Source organism: Balaenoptera physalus (assembly GCF_965194825.1).
Source record: "Balaenoptera physalus genome assembly, chromosome: 14".
NCBI lineage: Eukaryota > Metazoa > Chordata > Mammalia > Artiodactyla > Balaenopteridae > Balaenoptera > Balaenoptera physalus.
Window position 1 is genome coordinate 81,311,594 of NC_138893.1, and position 17,712 is coordinate 81,329,305.

Here is a 17,712-nt window from a genome sequence, read left to right on the forward strand (position 1 = left end):
GAAAGAAGAGAAATAAATACAATCTTATTTTCCTTCTTCAAAGGCCAAAAGATAATTTAGGTAATTTGAATCAGAAAAATAATCTAGATTCTAATCCCCTTTGAGTTTCAGCTTCTTAACATTACTGATTTAATAGCTACTTCCCAGAACTATCCTCTTAGGTAAGTAGAAATATCACAAGTAATAATGATCATGCCACTAATTTTTCCACTGAAAATATGGCCCGAGATACCTGCTTTTATGATGAAAATGATGGGGACTAGGGAGCTCCCAGTTGCTATTCATGACCTACCCACAGAGTAATTTTCCACAGATGTCTGGTGAGATTATTTAAGGAGTGGACCAGAGCACAGATGTTCACTTCCCAGATGGTGAAACTGAGGTCCCAAAAGTGAGTGCTTCTCAGAGGTGTGCAGAGCCATCAAGTTCCGATAAGAATTTAACTGCCTCGCCTTGCTGGTGCTAAGGACATCACCCCAACCTCCATTTATCCTGTGAACAAAGGGCCTGGATTCAGGACTCCCACAGGGTTCATTCTCCCTTGGTAAGTCCCAAGGGTTTGGGCTGGCATAATTACTCTTGATTTTTGCAAGCAGGACCAGGATTCTTTTCATCAAGGGCAAAGAGCTTGCCAGAGGCATTTTGATAAGAACTTACCAAAATATAGCATTAGCTGTCTTCCCAGACACATTACTCCACTCTCTGCTCAATAGCGGTGACATTTAAACGGCAGTAAGTATAGAGAGAGGCAGCCTGAGCAAAGGTGTGAGTTTCATGTGTGCCGGAGGCATCAATTTCAGCCATGATCACTTGGCAAAGGCGGTTCGCAAAACGATGACGCAGAGGGTGTTGCAGCGAAGGGGGGCAGCTCGTGGTACTGTTACCTCAGCAAATGATGCTGGGTCATCCTGGGGAACAGATACCCAGGGGAGAAAGCAAAACCCCAGCTCCTTTCACCTGGGCCACCACACTGTGAACACTCTAGATTTTGATCTTTAACGGATTTGGGGGATGCTTGGTACTTGATACTGAGGATAAAAGAGAAAATAGTAGACAAAGAGGGACATGATTGCATCCAGAGGCAATGGGAGAGGTGGCACAAGAAGAGAGGAAAGCAAGGAGGAAAGGAAAGAGGAAAGGCAGAGGGAAGCGAGAATTGAAGGTTAAAAAAAGATGGAGTGCGGGTAGAAACAAGCTAACAGACTCTCACCTCTTTGGTAGTTTGAACCATAATAATGTAGAAAAGGCTCATAACTCATTTACTCTATGCATCCATCCATCCAACCATCCACCTAACCAGTTATTAATTAATTCTGCAAATATTTGCTGGATCTCCTAATATGACACAGAGCTTGAGATACACAGGAAGATGGCAAAGTATCCTTAAGAAATCTGTAATCATGGAGGTGACATAAAACTGAAACAACTAATTAGCCCCTGAAGCAAGGTGAGTGGCATCGTCCCTCACCTCAGCCAGCATCCTGCACTTCATACAGGCACCAGCTTCTGAGACACAATCGATGTCACCTCACCTCACCTTTTCGGGAAAGAATGCCTTCCAGGTTATGTCTTCAGGCAAGTCAGGACTACCCAAACCCACTTGACTTCTAGAACTCTTATATGCATAAAACACACTGAAAGAATATTAATAATGGCAACAGTAAACAATAACAATATCAATGGCTAACACCTAGAGACCACTCATCAGACACTCTTCTAAGCACTTCACATGTATTGAGTCATCAACCCTCTTGATGACATAGGGATCATTATTATGTCCAAAGTCACAGAGCAAGTAGAATTTATACTCAGACAGTGCGATCCCAAGTCTGAGCTCTGTTCACTGCCTCCACCAGAAGACAGCATGGAGAATGAAGAGTCACTGATCAGTACTAAACAACGTGAAAGGACTGCATTTCAAATAGCATGAGTGCAACCCCCAATAAGCACTGAGTAAAACACTCAGATCTGGGCATCCTTCAGTTCTGTCCTAGATGATTTAGGAGACATAAAGAGGTGGAGCCTTCGTCCGTACCCTGGAGAAACTCTTGAGTCGAGGGGAAAGAGCAAGATCCCTGAAGGTGCCAACGGGTTAAAAAGGGCTGCCGATGTCAACTGAGCTTGGACACAGCTCAGGCAGGAGAGTCTGCCACAGCAGATGCTGAAGCGTCTGATTCTGAGACGCAGGGTGATTGGGTGTCTCTGAGCCCCCTGAGACACTGCTGCTGGTCACACACACTCCCTTGGAGATCCAAGAGACGAGGGAAAATGCATTTGCTGTTCCCTCTGCCTAGAACTCTCATCGCCCTGCCCAAATAACCGTATGTCTTCCTTCTGGCCATCGAATGTTACCTTTTCAGAAAGGTCACCTCTGATTACCCAGCATGAAATAGCATCACTTCCCTGAACCCCCCACCGATGTTACCCTGCTTGACATATATTTATCTACTTCTTATCTGTCTCTCTTGCCTCCCCCACCCCGGAAGGTAAACTCCTTGCACAAGAACTCATCCTCTGTTCACTCTGTATCTCCAAGTGCCTAGAACAGTACCTGGCACACACTAGGTCTCAATAAATATTTGTGGAATGAAGAGATGCAGGATCCTCAGTAAAATATATGGTGGGATTCAGAGGAGAAAAAAAGGAAAGGAATCATCTGTCTGCTCTGAGAAACTCTTCAAGTAATGTAAAGGACACTGATTCCCATCATTAGGGAGCTCCCAATCTGAACAAAAGATATAAATTCCATCTAGAGGAGAGTGGAATCTAATGGTAGAGACATGGTCTCCATCTTTGAGAAATTCACCAAAGTGGGGGAAGCAGGAACAATGGCCCCTTCCAATGACTGAGAGCCAACAAACAAACAAACAAAAAACCCAAAAAACAATAATCCTCACGGAACATGGGAGAATAAAGTAGGGGAAGGTTCTGTTCATTTCATGACAGCCCATTCAGGGGTCGGGATAGTTGAATTATGAGGCCAGGACATAGTACCCAGGGAGAAACAAAGGCAGGGTCATGTCCCCATCTGACCTGCATCAAACTGACTCCAGCCAACTGTGTGTGGATTGTTTCCTGGCTTCGGGCTTTTGGAAGCCCACCTCTCCCTCCTCCTTAAATATCTGACTCAGCTTCTCGTAATGGCACCTCAAGCCCACATAGGGACACTGGAAAGACCTCTGCCAGCTAACTGCCTCATTAACTAAAGCATCTCATTAATCTTACCATTATCCAAGCTAATGAGGAGTCTCCCTCCTCCTCTCCTTCCCTCTCTTTGCACTCTTCTCTGCTCTCTCCCTGTTCCCTTCTCTTTCGTACCTCCTTCTCTTTCTAGGTAAGACTCTCCCAACACCATAATTCATTTAATTGAGTTGATAAGTCGAGATCCTATGTGTGAGGAGGGTGGGGGACATATATTAAAATCTCAACCCAATCAGTGTGTAAAATAAAGAACAATCAGACAAGCAATAAACTGCTTTTTTATTTACCTACCAAGTGCCGTAGTTAATTTTTCCCTTTTCATGTAAAGGTATTGGTCCTGATTCAAGTCTTTGGTATGTGTGAGCTCACAGTAATCCTGATCTACACCAACCTACAAGAAACAGCACGTACTGTTTTGATCTTTGCACTGTAGAAGCGCATTTCCTCTGCAATCATCCCCTTTTTACTATTTTCCCTTGCCTTGGTAAGGTCCTGTTTTTATTTTTGTTTTACAGTTTCTATCCTTGCAAGCCACCTCAAATCATCCATGAAACAAGGTAGCGTGTCAACATTAAAAAGCAACACAGGGCTTCCCTGGTGGCGCAGTGGTTAAGAATCCACCTGCCAATGCAGGGGACATGGGTTTGAGCCCTGGTCCCGGAAGATCCCACATGCCACAGAGCAACTAAGCCCACGTGCCACCACTACTGAGCCTGTGCTCTAGAGCCTGCGAGCCACAACTACTGAGCCCGCGTGCCACAACTACTGGAGCCCGTGTGCCGCAACTACTGAAGCCCGCGCACCTAGAGCCCGTGCTCCGCAACAAGAGAAGCCACTGAAATGAGAAGGCTGCGCATCGCAAGGAAGAGTAGCCCCCACTCGCCGCAACTAGAGAAAGTCCGCACACAGCAACAAAGACCCAACGCAGCCAAAAATAAATAAATTAATTTTTTTTTAAAAAGCAACATAAGCATGTAGATATGTCACCCATGTACAAATGGAAAATAAAGAATGTGTAATAGAACTAAAGACAGTTCAGGAGAAGGCAAGAAAAGCTACTCATATAATTGAGTCCATAGGGGCTACTATAATGAAGATGGATAGAAAAGATCGGGATTCCAGCATCTGAGAAGACAGCAGCTGAAAGGATAAAAAATACACTGATAAAGAAACCTGGACCAATGGGAGGGCTTGTGCACCCAACACCAGAACCGAGAGGCTGCCCTTCAGGCTTGAGGTATTTTACACTGGCAAGAGTCAACCAAAAAACCTCTTTGTCCTAATAAGTGGTTCATGATTAAAATATAAGTGGACTTAAATAGAGATGAATATACATATGCCAAAGCCATGATGGATTATCATAATAAACTAGGATGTGCATTTGGGAGAAAGCCCAGAACCTCTGGAATGAACAGAATTATAAGGTTCCAGAGCGCTGATTTCCTGGAGGTCCTCGGGGAAAATATGGTTTCATGGGAGAAAAAAACCTAAGCTCTTGACTTGAGAGTAGCTGTCCTCTGATGGAAGCAGAAGCACCAACATACTTCACCTAAAAAGCAAGAACAATAGCTCCCTTCTGAGATCTGCAAACCTCCATTAGGATCTGCATGGCCAATTCAGAGGACAAAAATATATGGTAGCAGGACCGGCAGAAAATGCAGTTTCCGCCTTTCTTCCCTGGCTCTGCATGCCTTGGAAGCGTTGACACACTGCACGGATGAAAAATAATAATAATAATAAAAGCCCTTATCGTCTCAGGGAGAGGTTTCTAGTTATTTCCCAGGATCCTTCTTCATTTTTAACTTATTCCATATGCTTTGCTACCCGCAGACCCCAGCCTCAGCAGCAGAAGCAATCTACGCTGCCCTGCCATTTAAGTGTGAGGAGCCCCAGCTCTATTGAAGCTTGTCATCTTGCCTATTAGCTTGATGTCTTTATTCACAGACCATCTGTACCACCGAGAGATACAGAGGCAGCTAATGTCAATATGAACAAATGCCTCCTCTTTTACAAGAAATGTCAAACACAGGACAGGCTAAGAATGACCCCAGGAATACCGACAGATGTTCACTACAAGCCTCTCAAAAATCAATCCTTTCTACAGGGACTAATTAAGATGAAATAAGGAGCAAAAGTAAAGAAATTTGTGTCATATTATCAGGAACTTCATCCTCACTTTCCAAGCTCATTATGGGCAGATTGGCCTGTGCCCTTTGAAAAAATGCTGAAAGAGGGGCTGCAGCTACCAGGGCACTAGGGAGGCCTTCAATTGCCTCCAGTTCCAAACTGCAAAAAAGAAAATTGCTCAAGAGAAAAAAGTTGTTACTTAGCCTGATTTTTCTGGTCTGGTTTCTTTAAACAACTACACACAGAAAGAAGCCATTTTCAGAAAATCTTCAAAAAAAATAAATAACAGGATGGAAAAGAAGATTGTGGTGTTTTTCCATCTCAAAGGGGATAAGAGAGTTTGGCATCCTGGACTTGGGAGTCCAGACTGATGGGGCCACAGAACGGTCAATCCTGCAAGGTAATGAGCATCTCCCATACTCTAAGTTTTTCCTATGTTTTCATCCTTCGTAAAAGGGCAGAATCTTGTATCTGTGCTAGCCTCAAAGGAACAGAGGGTGGCATTTCCTGAATTCTGCCTTTAAGTAAAGAAATATCTGCCATCCAGAATAGTTGCTGTTCTTCATTAAACTATTTGTCATGCTCTCTGGTTGGGTAACATCATTAGTGTAGTACATCCTAATAATGTGGACCTCAAACATTTGTCTGCCAAATCACGTGGAGGATTATTTCATTGAGCCTAACCCACTCCCAGGAGGTCGCCTAAGGTGAGATGCCACACCCCTGAAATAATTAATGGTACCCCTTTCTCCCTGCTCAAGAAATTATAGAGGAAGGCAGGCTCTAATGTGAATCTGCTCTAATTTAGATGAGCGTACATCATTCACAAACTTCAGTACTTAATCATCGGTAAACATTTGCTTATGGCCTTGCTCATGAAATGATTCCTAAACTTGACCGCTGAGTCATGGTAAGACCCCAGACTATCTTTGGGGTCTACCAACAGCAAAGCCTGGAGCCACCTCCACAACACCATGGCTCCCCCATAAAGTCTCCAGTATAAAGCAGTGCACACGGGGAATGGGTCAACATTTTGACAAGGTGGGTTCTTTTTGTAGGTCAAGAGAGGCTCAATTTTTGGCAACTCAACCTATTTGGCGACAGGAGAAAGGCTCAAGGACTGCATGATCCACCAAGGTCACTGATTCACTCTGTAATGTAAAGAACTCCACTACCCCCATCAGCACCATCAAGCCACAGTGGAACTCCCGCCAATATGCTAGAGGCCACGGCAAAGGCTGGACATCTCATGCCGTGTCTGCCAAAGTTTTCTCAAACCTTTCTATCAGTTCATAGAAGGATTTGGTCCTAGATGATCCCTTTGACCATGGAAGAGACTCAGTCTTCTGTATGATTCCCTCAGACCACAAGAGCCAAATTCAGATGACTGTTCTTGGAGATCCAGTTCACTCTCTACTTGGCCTGGTAAGGCTGTATGACACCTGGGTGAAATGTGTAGCAGAAATCAAAATGTGCCAGAATTCTAAAAATGAATAAGCATTTATTTATCCGTAATAGATCCCCTGACCCGGGGAGAAGTCATCTGTAGGAGGGTTTGCCCTCCAAGTCACCTGTTCTATAATGCTGCCCTGGGACTCTGTTAACTCTGGGAAGGTTTGAGTGTCCTTTATACTCCATTCGCCCTTTGAGGGTAACTCACATAAAATGTCAAGTGATAAACCACTTTTGGGAGACTGAAGCATTAACATGCCTTGGTTGGGTCTCTTACCCAAACTATTCCCTTGCTGATATAATAATCCAATACAGTCTCCGTTCCTCCATCTTCCTCCTTTGTGATCATGACACTGAACTTGGCTTTGCTACTGAGTCTGTGGCTCACTGAAGACCATCTCTGCCTGGTAAGTTTGTATGGACAAAACTCTGCTGAAAGGTGGTCTTTTTCTTCCTAGCAAAGATTCCCAGTTTGTAAACTCCTGCATTGGAGATCAAGCTGATGCAAGGAACTGGTTACTGCCCAGTCCAAGTGCTAACCCACTTATTATTATTGCTGTGTGAACACAAGAGCAAGAGTTGTCAGATTGACGTATATAGCAGAGAGGGACTGCGGCAGCTCAAGAGGCTCCTAGAAGATGGTTGAAGAGCCTTACCAGCCCCCATTACAGCCCTAGAATGGCTCTCGAATGTGGGTAATGAACAGACAGAGCATCCAAGATGGAAAGAGAGAAGCTACACTTGCTGGGTCAATCTCAACAAAATCCAGATTCTCTTTTATGTCAACATGGTCCCCCCTCAGGAACCTTGTCGATCAAAATGGCTGCCATAGGAGCATAGTCTCCTCTCAAAGATGCCATCTGGGAAGACTGCTTGCCCCAAGGGAACTCAGTGAGATTCCACTTCAAATTCAAAGGGATTTGAACCTTTGACCTGGAGGTCGAAGCGCTTCTGGGAAGGGAAGGTGGAAATATAATAAGGGAAGTGAAGATCAAAGTCTTGCTTGGAAGCTCACATCTAATAAAAAGGTCTGAGACTTCTTACCAATGGATTCATCAAGGGTTTGGTATATGAAACTAGGAATAGAAAGGCTGGGGTTCTAGTCCTAACTTCCACTGGACGAGTCATTTACCTTCTCTGAGCCTCGGTTTTCTCACCCGTAACCTGGGTTACCTGAATTTTTAAAAAATTTCTACAGCTCACTCTAGACCTAAAAAGATATAATTCTTTGAATCCATTCTCATCCTCCATATTTAACCTTTTCTAAGTAGAGCATTCAAGATAGTTTATATGCATTGGCCCCTAAAAGCAAAAAACTGAAATATCAGCTCTACCTGTTTGATTTGTACTTAATTCCCCCAGCAGAGTGGAGCCCTGTTCTGCTGCATCTGAAGGAACACGCATGCTTACAAGGCACACATGGGGGCATCTCACATAAATCCCCTCAGGGCCCACAGTAGTCCCATCCCATCCCACCTCAGCACATAAATGATGAGTGATAACTCGCCGTGTCACACTGTGCTTTCTGCACATCCAAGCTGGCAGTACTCGCTGCATCCAGGACCTGGGAAACACCAGCAGTTTGGGGATTCTTCCTCGTTTCCATTCCCATGATGCTCCCCGAGCCTGCTCGGTTCAGAGAAAGGTTGCCGGCTCCATCTGGCCAACCCCCCCCCACACCTCCCCCCACGCCATTCTCTCCCTCACCACTCCTGTCCCCCCTAAGGAGTTTCTGCCCATTTTGTCACTTCCACCTGTTCTGACAGGTTCCCTTGCCTGACCCCGAGATAGCCCTTGGGGACATTAATCATATAACAGCCGGAGCCGTGAAAGAAACAAGGGTTTGGCTGGATACTGTTACCGTCTCTGTCACCTACTAATCATGTCCTATGACACAGAGGGGCTTAATCAGATGGTCTGCTCTCTCATTAATCATCCTGGGCTCACTCAAACTTCACAGAGAGATTAAAGTTTAGCTCTTCTGGCTCCCCGCACCTCCTCCTGTCTCACCCTCCTCTAAAGCAGTTTCACTCAGGGTCCCTCTCAGGTTCCTTTTGCTTTGCCAACTGGCAGGGCATCTTGAAGTGTCGGATGCCTACCATCACCACGACATGCAGGGAGTGGGGTGGGGGGAACAAGTCCTTGCTACCTTTCTTTTCTCCCCTCTCTGCCTCCCAATCCACAGAATAGGTTCAGAGAGAGGGAGATGAGAAACCCATTTCATGGGAAGGCTGAGACTCACAGACCTATGCCTGTGCTAAAGAGGCAGATGGCGATTCACATCTATGAACCTTAAAGAACTAATAAAGGAGACTTTTCCTGTACTTAACCAAGAGCAAGGAAAATTACATAAAACCATCATTAAAAAAAAAAAATGATTAAACCAGGCTTGTGTGGCACAGTTGGCCGGACTGTGGCTCCAGCACGGGGAAAGGCATTCTGCCTCTGCGGACGCCAGCCCAGGGTCATCCCCACTTGCCACTCTATGAAAATTATAGCTTCAAGCAAGTCAAAAATAGCCTGTATCTTTGACAAGTTCTTTCCACACCAAAATAAAAATCACTGAAAAGACCCTCCAAAAATGTCCCGTACATGAGAGCCAGAATCCATCTTAGCTCAGCTGATTCATTCTTAACCTATTTGCAACTTTCGGGGCTTCAAAGAGGAAAAAAGCAAGTCCCAGCAAAGGCCCTCAGCAAATGGCTTCTCTCCGAGTGTTGGTTTTGTACTTGCTCCGGGTGCTGTTGACTTTCGCAGTGCTGTACGATTAAGGGAAACAAGGATAATATTTGCCCTCAGAGCCAGGAAAGAACAAATATTTTATCAACATCTAAATCATCTCTCATCTGGCAGGGGAGGAGGGGCTGAAGCCTCAGCTGTACACACATAGTAAGCTGATGAGGGTGAGGAGAGGGGCTGCTGGGGGAATCTTCTACCTGTGTAAACTTGACCTTTCGATACCTGAGAGCGTATCCACTGCAGAGAGAGCTCTCTGTGAAAACCCAGAACACCTCTTCCTTTCCAGATGCCCCCACCACTACCCCTCATCCCAGAGTAACTGCCCCGGTGCCAACCTGCTGCCTTGTTCACTGCCAAATGCACATGCCAGGCTTGGGACTTGGGAAGGTGGGGTATTGCTGTGGCTATTTTGGGGATGATGAGGGCTTGCCCTGTTGTTATGTTTGTTTCTATTCACTGATCCTCCACCACTTGCCCAGAAATGACAGTAGGTGGAAACACTATCTTTCATTACACAAAGTATAAATAGTGTAATCTATCAGCGCCGTCAATCACAATGATTGATTACAGGCTGTCATAGAGAAGAGTGACATATTAGAAAAGTTTTGTTAACAATGCCTATCGCTAGTCAGCCTGCCACAGAGGCTGGTGATTAATGTGTTGTCAGCCTGTAATCCCACACCCTTGGCTAATGAGGCAGGAATTTATCATCTTTACAGAGTGGCAGATGTCAGGGAGAAAGGAATCCAAGTGCTGGAAACAATATACTTTTTCTTACTAGGCCTGACAAGTCTGACAGGCCGAAAAAAACCACAAAGCAGCTTTGTATAAGCACCAACTTAAAACGAAGAACTTTTCATTTGGCATCTTCGCTTTAAATAGTGCTGCAAACCAGCCTCGATCCCTTCAGAGAAAGAAAGGGAAAAAAGGACACGAAGAGAGGAGGACACAATGCTGAGTTCTGTGAACTTTGCACCCCGTTGTTGACAGCTGAGACCCCAGGAAGAGGTTGCCATGGCGAGCAGACAGCTTTCTTTGGAAGAGGAGCCCAGGGTAACGTTTCACTTTTACCTGTGAACTTGCGACTAGGAGGAAAACACAGCATCCAGTGGAGGCTGGGGACAGCAGCTTCCCTTGCCACTGCCTTGGGACAGCTTTTACCTGGAGACACATCTCCCTTTCTAGAAACACTGCCCTTTCTGTTGTGGATGAGAAACGGGAGTGGGCAGGAGATAAGAAAGGGGACTCTTCACTGGTCAAAAAAAAAAGCAACACAGCAGGGAGGGAGGACCCTTGGAAAATGACTTTCACCAATGCTCTGCTCTTATTTCAAACTACTTTCAGGCTGATTTTTTTTCTGTCTCATCTTCTCCCCTCCCATTTATCTCCTCCATTTTTCATATGCGGAAATGACTAAAAATTCTCTAAACCAAGGAAATTCAAGCCCAGTGAAGAAGAAGGAGAATTCTCTAGAGGCCCTCTTAATAAGTGCCTTGTCCCTTTGCATCCCATCCCGTCAACTGCATCTGCCACATCTCCACACAATCCTAATAACAGAAGACCCTGGACCCTTCTTAAGACCCTTTGGGCAAATCTTGGATCTTCTAAGACACTGAGATGCTTCGGAATCTTGGCTGTATATTTCAACTTTGCCTAGATTGTCCATTCTGTTCCAAATAACTCCTAAGGACCACCCCACACAGGAGACACCCAATCTTTTCCATGGAGTATCGAAGATATTTCCAAACTTGAAGATTGAAACACTTCTCTCAGCACTGATGCATTCTGCCCATACTCGAGCTAGGAAGAGAGCCGAGGGGGAAAGACCTGTCTGGTCTGGAAAGTTCTCCAAGCCAGTACCCTGTGAAGACGCAGTGTGATGCTTGTTCTCATGTCAATCTCCGAGGAAGGGAGCAAATCTTCAGTGGCAACATTCTGACGGATGTAACCCTTTTTCAAACACAGATCCCTCTGCTAATGTACACAGATGCAATGCACAAAAACAAAGAGGGAGACGGCAACCAGAGGAGAAAAACTCTGCCTTCTGTCAGCAGCACCCTCAGGCGAGAACACACAGCAAAGCGTTAAGTAATTTCATCTCCAAAAGGCAGCATTCTGGTATTAAGATGCACAGGATCCCTGGAGCCCAGACACACCCAATGCACTGAGAGATGGGGCTTAGTGGGCCAGGAACCCACACGCCCAAGAAGAAACTCTGGGCAATGCCCGTGCGTGCCTCTCGGGTCTTCCCCACATCCAACGTGCTGAAGGCTGTAGACCTGTGAGGGGCCTGGGGTCAGAGGCTGGATGGCTGGAAGCACCCCACCAGCTCTTTGGGGGAGCAGCGTAAGGGGCGAGCTCGACGCTGATGTGTATCAGACGGCTCTGAGTGAAGGGTGACGAGGGCGGCGCCGGCTCCACTCTGCCCCGGCTGCCGCCGTCCTGGCCCCAGATCTCACTTGGCGATAAGCAAGGAGCAGTGCAGACGTCCCTCTCCCCTTATCCCGCAGGCCCAATGTGCTGAGAGACAGGGGCTGAGTGAGCCTCCAGGCCGTGGCCAGGTGCTCGGTGGGTCTCCCCCAGCCCTGGTCCTCACAGCAACAAGGACACAGAGCGCCCATCTGGCCCTCCTGCCTACCAGCCCCCTCCCTCCCTTCCCCTGCTCGCTCATGCAGCTTTCATTAACTCCCCCAGCCTGCAGTTTCCATCCATTTGACGACAGATTAGAAGTGGAATTCAAAAAGCAAGTCGCTTGACCTCCCATAATGTGCTTCTCTTAATTACATTAAAGGTTTTCCAACGTAGCCGTACTGGGTTTGACAGGTAAGGGTTTAATCAACTTCAGGTGGCCACTTTTAAGTGCTCCCCGCACTGGGGCCACGACGTTGGCATCACCTACGCTCCCAACGTGGTTCTAATTTAAATGGCTAATTTTGACACGAGGAAAAGATGAGGGCTCACGGAGGCCCCACCACCTCGGTGGGGGTGATTTCTAAATTAGGATTAATGCAGCAAGCTGCAGCCTGGTTGGAGGTTTATTTTATGGAGGTTAGAGCAAGTAAATAACATTTATCCTCTGTATATGTCTACATATCATTACAGTAAAGTTTTCTTGTGCGTTAAATTATACAAACTCTTCAAAAGCGGGTGCCTAATGTCTTTTTCTAAAGCTGTGTTATTATTTTGGTCAAAAGTTGTTTACATTCAACAAATTCAATTTACTAAACTTTGACATGTTTGCACAACTGCACATAATTTATGCTGGAAGCCTGAATCATGACTTTCAAATGAACTTTCTCGCTTCTGACTTGGTGGATTGGGGTTGGAACATCTAGGTGTGCTGGCCTGCTCCATCACGTTTCCGCGGCCGTCACTTTATTTCATCGTTCTCTCCTAAAGTCTTTTAATCATCTGGTAAATACTTATTCAGTATCTACTGTGGCTGAAGCATTATGCTGGGTGCTGAAGATATAATGATGACCAAAAAATGATATGGTCCCTGTCCTGAGGATCTTAAAGATTATTTAAGGGAATGGAAAAGCAAAATAATATGAAGACATATGTGTTAAATTGCAAAGGCAAGAAGGGCTAGGAAGGAGAGGTATATGCTTCTTTGAGGACCCATAAAGAAAGGCAGGATCTGGTCTTGGAAGAAGGCGTCCCTGGGGAAGTGATACGGTAAGTCCCCTACATATGAACGAGTTCCATTCCCAGAGCGCATTCGTAAGTTCAATTTGTTCATAAGTCCAACAAAGTTAGCCTAGGTACCCAACTAACACAGTCAGCTATATAGTACTGTACTGTAATAGGTTTATAATACTTTTCACATAAATAATACATAAAAAACAAACAAACACAAAAAATAAAGACAACATTTTTAATCTTACAGTACAGTACCTTGAAGAGTACAGTACAACAGCTGGCATACAGGCCCTGGCATTGAGTGAACAGGTAAGAAGAGTTACCGACTGGAGGAGGGAGAGGAGGTGGGAGATGGTAGAGCTGAAGGATCTTCAGCAACAGGAGACGGAGGGCAAGCTGTAATTTCACTCACGCCTGGCGTGACTGGACATGCGAACGCACGTTCGCATCTTTGCAAGTTTGCAGCTTGAAGGTTCATAGGTAGGGGACTTACTGCAATGTGAGCTGAGAACAGAAGGAGGAGAATGACAAAGTTAATGAAGTTACTAAGAGAGGGAATGCTGAATGTTTTTAGGCAGAAGGAACAGCGTGGGCAAAGGCTCGTGGTAGGATGGAGAGTGGCACTTTAGAGAGACTAAAAAGGAGGTGAGTGTGTGTGTGGAGTGGGGGTGGAGGACGGGGTGTGTGTGTGAGGGATGTTGATGGTATGAAACAGGGCTGGGCAGTTGGTAAGAGAGCCAGGCTATGCAGGGTGGTGTAGACCAAGTAAGGGAGTTTGCTCTTTATCCTAAAGGTAAGACTAAGCAGTGCAAGGTTTGAAGCAGGAGAATGACCTAATTTGTTTGCATTTTGCAAAGATCTGTTGAAGGGGGCAGAGTAGATTGTCAGGGCTCAAAAGCTGAAAAAGGTAGATCAGTTTGGAAGCTATTATAGTAGTCCTGAATTTAAGAAATACAAACCACAAACATGATATGGTTTAAACTTGGGGGATGAGGGTGAAGGATGAGAGTGGATGGCTTTCAGAAGCGGTAAGGAAGTAAACTGGTAGGATGTTGGGACCAATGGGTCAACTCTTAGGTCTCCAACAAGAAGGCAGAGACACCTCTGGAGCTCAGGGGACATGTCCCTGGGTACATACAGGCGTCAGTTGAAACTATGGATACGGATGAGACCACCAAGAAAGGAAGGTCAGACTGAGAAGAAGAGAGGCCCTTGGGCTGAGACATTTCAACATTTACTGGCTGGGTGAACATGGATGGGCCTGTAAAGAGATGGGTAAGAGTGGCCAGGGAGGTGGCTGAAAAACCACATGGGTCATAAAAGCCAAGGAAAGACTGTGTTTCAAAAAGAAGGTGTAAACAATAGCTTTTACTACTGCTAAGAAGCCAAGCAAGACACACACTAAAAGTTCCCTTGGATTTAGCCACTTGGAGGTCACTGGGAATTAAACTAATGGCGGAGTAATGGGTTCAAAACCCACACTGATCTAGAACGGAGTTAATTATTGAATAAGTTGAACATATAAAAATGGAGACTGTGGGAATAGGCAACTCTTTTGAAAAGTCTGACACTAAAGAGAGAAGAGAAAGGGCTGTATAGGGCTATGGGTAGAATGGTGGTTTGTTTAAAGGAGAGAACTGAGAGTTCTCAAAAATCTGATGAGAAAGATTGCGTTGTGAGGGAGAGGTTGACTATATAAGACAAAGAAGGAAAAAACGACTCTGCTTTCACCAGAGGGGGAACCAATTGATGGTATCCTTCCTTAGATAGGAGGGAGACTTAATTGATTTTGCTGTACGTTCCTGCAAGAGATTTCTCTAGAGGATGGAATGAACATTTCTTTTATCAGCAGACCTAAAGGTATCCAAGGATGAAGGCAGGCCTTGTCACTGACACTGTTAAAGTCATGCAAAGTCTTCCTTGGGCTTCACGAAAAGTGGTCAGCATTTTGGAAGGAGAGGAGAGAGAGACACCTCATGGCCAGGCCCGCTGGGAGCTCAGGCTGTGCCCTAAGGCCCCACAGCGCCAGGGGTAAGCTGGAGCCCCTGACCTGTTGCTGAGGGAGGCCCAGAGCCAAGGCGAGTTAGGACTGTGGGGTATCTGGATGAGCAGCTGGCACTTAGGTCTGTCCTTCACATTTTCGTATCTTTTCTGTCCTTTCAGGAATATGCTGCCCATTGACCAAAAGGGTCTACAATGTGATAAGCTACACTTGACCTTATGGGAAACAGGCAGAAGATAAAAAGCATAACTGTTATCTTTGCATAATTCATAGAGTAATTGGAGTAAGACGACGCACATGCTTGAAATAAGAACGGTAACTCAGCAAGAGTGCTTTCCAAGATTTAGAGGGAAAGGGTTGGTCTGGAAAGGCTTCTTGAAGGAGGTAGAACCTAAACTGTGTGGCAGGTTAACTAAGTAGGATTTGCTCAGTGCTTAAGTAGAGGGCAGGGCATTGAGCTGTATTTCCTATATCACACTCAACATTTTTTCCTAATAATAAAAAAAATTTAACGGAAGAAAAAATAAACACAGAAAACTATAAAGAAACCAAAAGTCACCTGCAACTCCAGTACCCAGAGATAAACGTGATGAACATCTGGGTAATTTTCCTTCCACTCTTTTCTCTAATTTTGTATGTGTGAGTGTGTATGCATGCCTGTATACACATTTATCGCATGCACACCCAAATGTAACGTGGATCTGTTTACGCAAGTCTCTTGTTTTCTAGACAGCGTTCTGGTTTTCTGCTAGGAAGACGGATGGGTGTTTTACATCACAGACATGCATAAGGTAGAAATGAAATCCCCCCACAGTCCTACGTCTAGAGACACATCTGGTCCAGCCATGGAGGCACCGTGGGTTGGGCCCAGGCTAGGGGCCCCAATGACTCACTGATGACACATTTGTTGACCCACCAGCTGGATGAAGAGACCCCATTACTGAAAAACACCTGTGCAGGCAGCAAGCACGCCCTCTCCCTTCCCTGGCTCTGGTGATGAGACATTTAGAGACTGGTATTTCCCCAAGCTTGAAATAAGCATAGATAAAGGTGCCATATTTCTATTTGGTATAAATTTCTCACTTCTCCAATTTCTTTTAGACTCAGCAGTAATTCTACCTAATACTGTAGGTGACAAGACTGCTCTTGAGACGAAGACTTAATGATTCTGGCTAGGTCTCTGCCTAGAAAAGACTCTTTTCCCCTGAGGGGAGAAATATTCCAGGACTGGGTCCTTGCAGGAACCAGAATTCAATACAAGTGGTTCAAATGAAGAAACATTAAAGAAAGGACACGTTAAAGGGCAGGATGAGAGGAAGCGCCAGCATGTGGAGGTACCCAGAGACTAGCAAGAGGGAAGCTGTTACCACCCAGGGCTGAAGGGCCCAAGGGAGAAAACAGTGTTGACAGACACCAGGGAGAACCAAGGTCATGGAGGAAGGTCTCCACTCCTCAGGGGAGATGGAGGTGACCATCACGGATGGGGTATAAGGAATCAAGAGGTGCGTTCACTGCATTCTAGAAACAGGGTGAGAGTGAGGTCCTGGTCCAACCCCCAAAGGCCCACACCGCCTGATGGGATGACCAAGGCCATGACCAGGAGGCACAGAGCACGAGAACACCATCTCACTGCATCTAAGGCTGTGGCTCTCACACTACAGTCCCTGGGTCAGCAATCTCAGCATCACCTGGGCACTTGTCAGGAGGCCTACTAAATTAGAAACTCTGGGAGTGGGGCTCAGGAAACTGTTTGAACAGGCCCTGCAAGCTGCAGTTTGAGAACCCCTACTCTAGGATAAGAGGGGGCCTTTGAAGAGGTCTAATGAGCAACACCTGGAAGGGCTGATCCAGCCCAGCCAAGGCAACTGATTAGCCACGTGTGGGCCTCTACCCCATCCTCCGGCCCACACCCATCCTCCCCCTTACCCCCAAATTAGAGAAGGCCCAGAATCTGGGAAGCAATGAGTTCTTGTGAACAAACAATGCCTGAAATAAGCTCTCTGAAGTTCAGGCTGTGTCTGAGCAGAAATAGCTGCTCTGGGGCTCCAGGGGGGCTATTTTAGAATGATGGAGACTCTGTTACCAGCAGCCTCTGCCTCTGAGGACTCTCTCACTCTGGCAAAAGGATGGACATGACCAGGACTCTGCTATTGCTAACACCACTGGGAGATGATGTATTTCTGCTAATGGTACCTTCTGTCGCTACAGAGAAGCGGCTCCAGCTGCCCCTTGTCCCGCAGAGAATCTGGCAGCCTCTAGAAGATGTAATAGAGACCCGAGGACATTTGGAAGATGCACGACACAGGAAAGGGGTTTTCAATTTGATTTACCTTCCGCCTCCTACAAGGAACCAATAGTTAGTACCACACTGCGTCACAAGCCCAGCACACACCAAGAGTGGGCCTGGGGGAGACTGAATAACCCTTGTCGAGTTACGAGGGGTGATCACACAGAGGCTTGTGACGGGCTCCTCCAAATACACAGTAACCGAGAATTAGCTTAAGGAAAGCAGGAGGGTCTCAGGATGGAAATGGGGAAATGACACAGGG

At 45.9% G+C, this 17,712-nt stretch overlaps 1 protein-coding gene across 1 annotated transcript in view; it reads right to left on the reverse strand.

Moving 5' to 3' along the window:
* The window catches only part of LRMDA (leucine rich melanocyte differentiation associated), a 1,095,033-nt gene that overhangs the window by 410,725 nt on the left and 666,596 nt on the right, over nt 1-17,712 (reverse strand). The gene's annotated exons all lie outside the window — the stretch shown is intronic.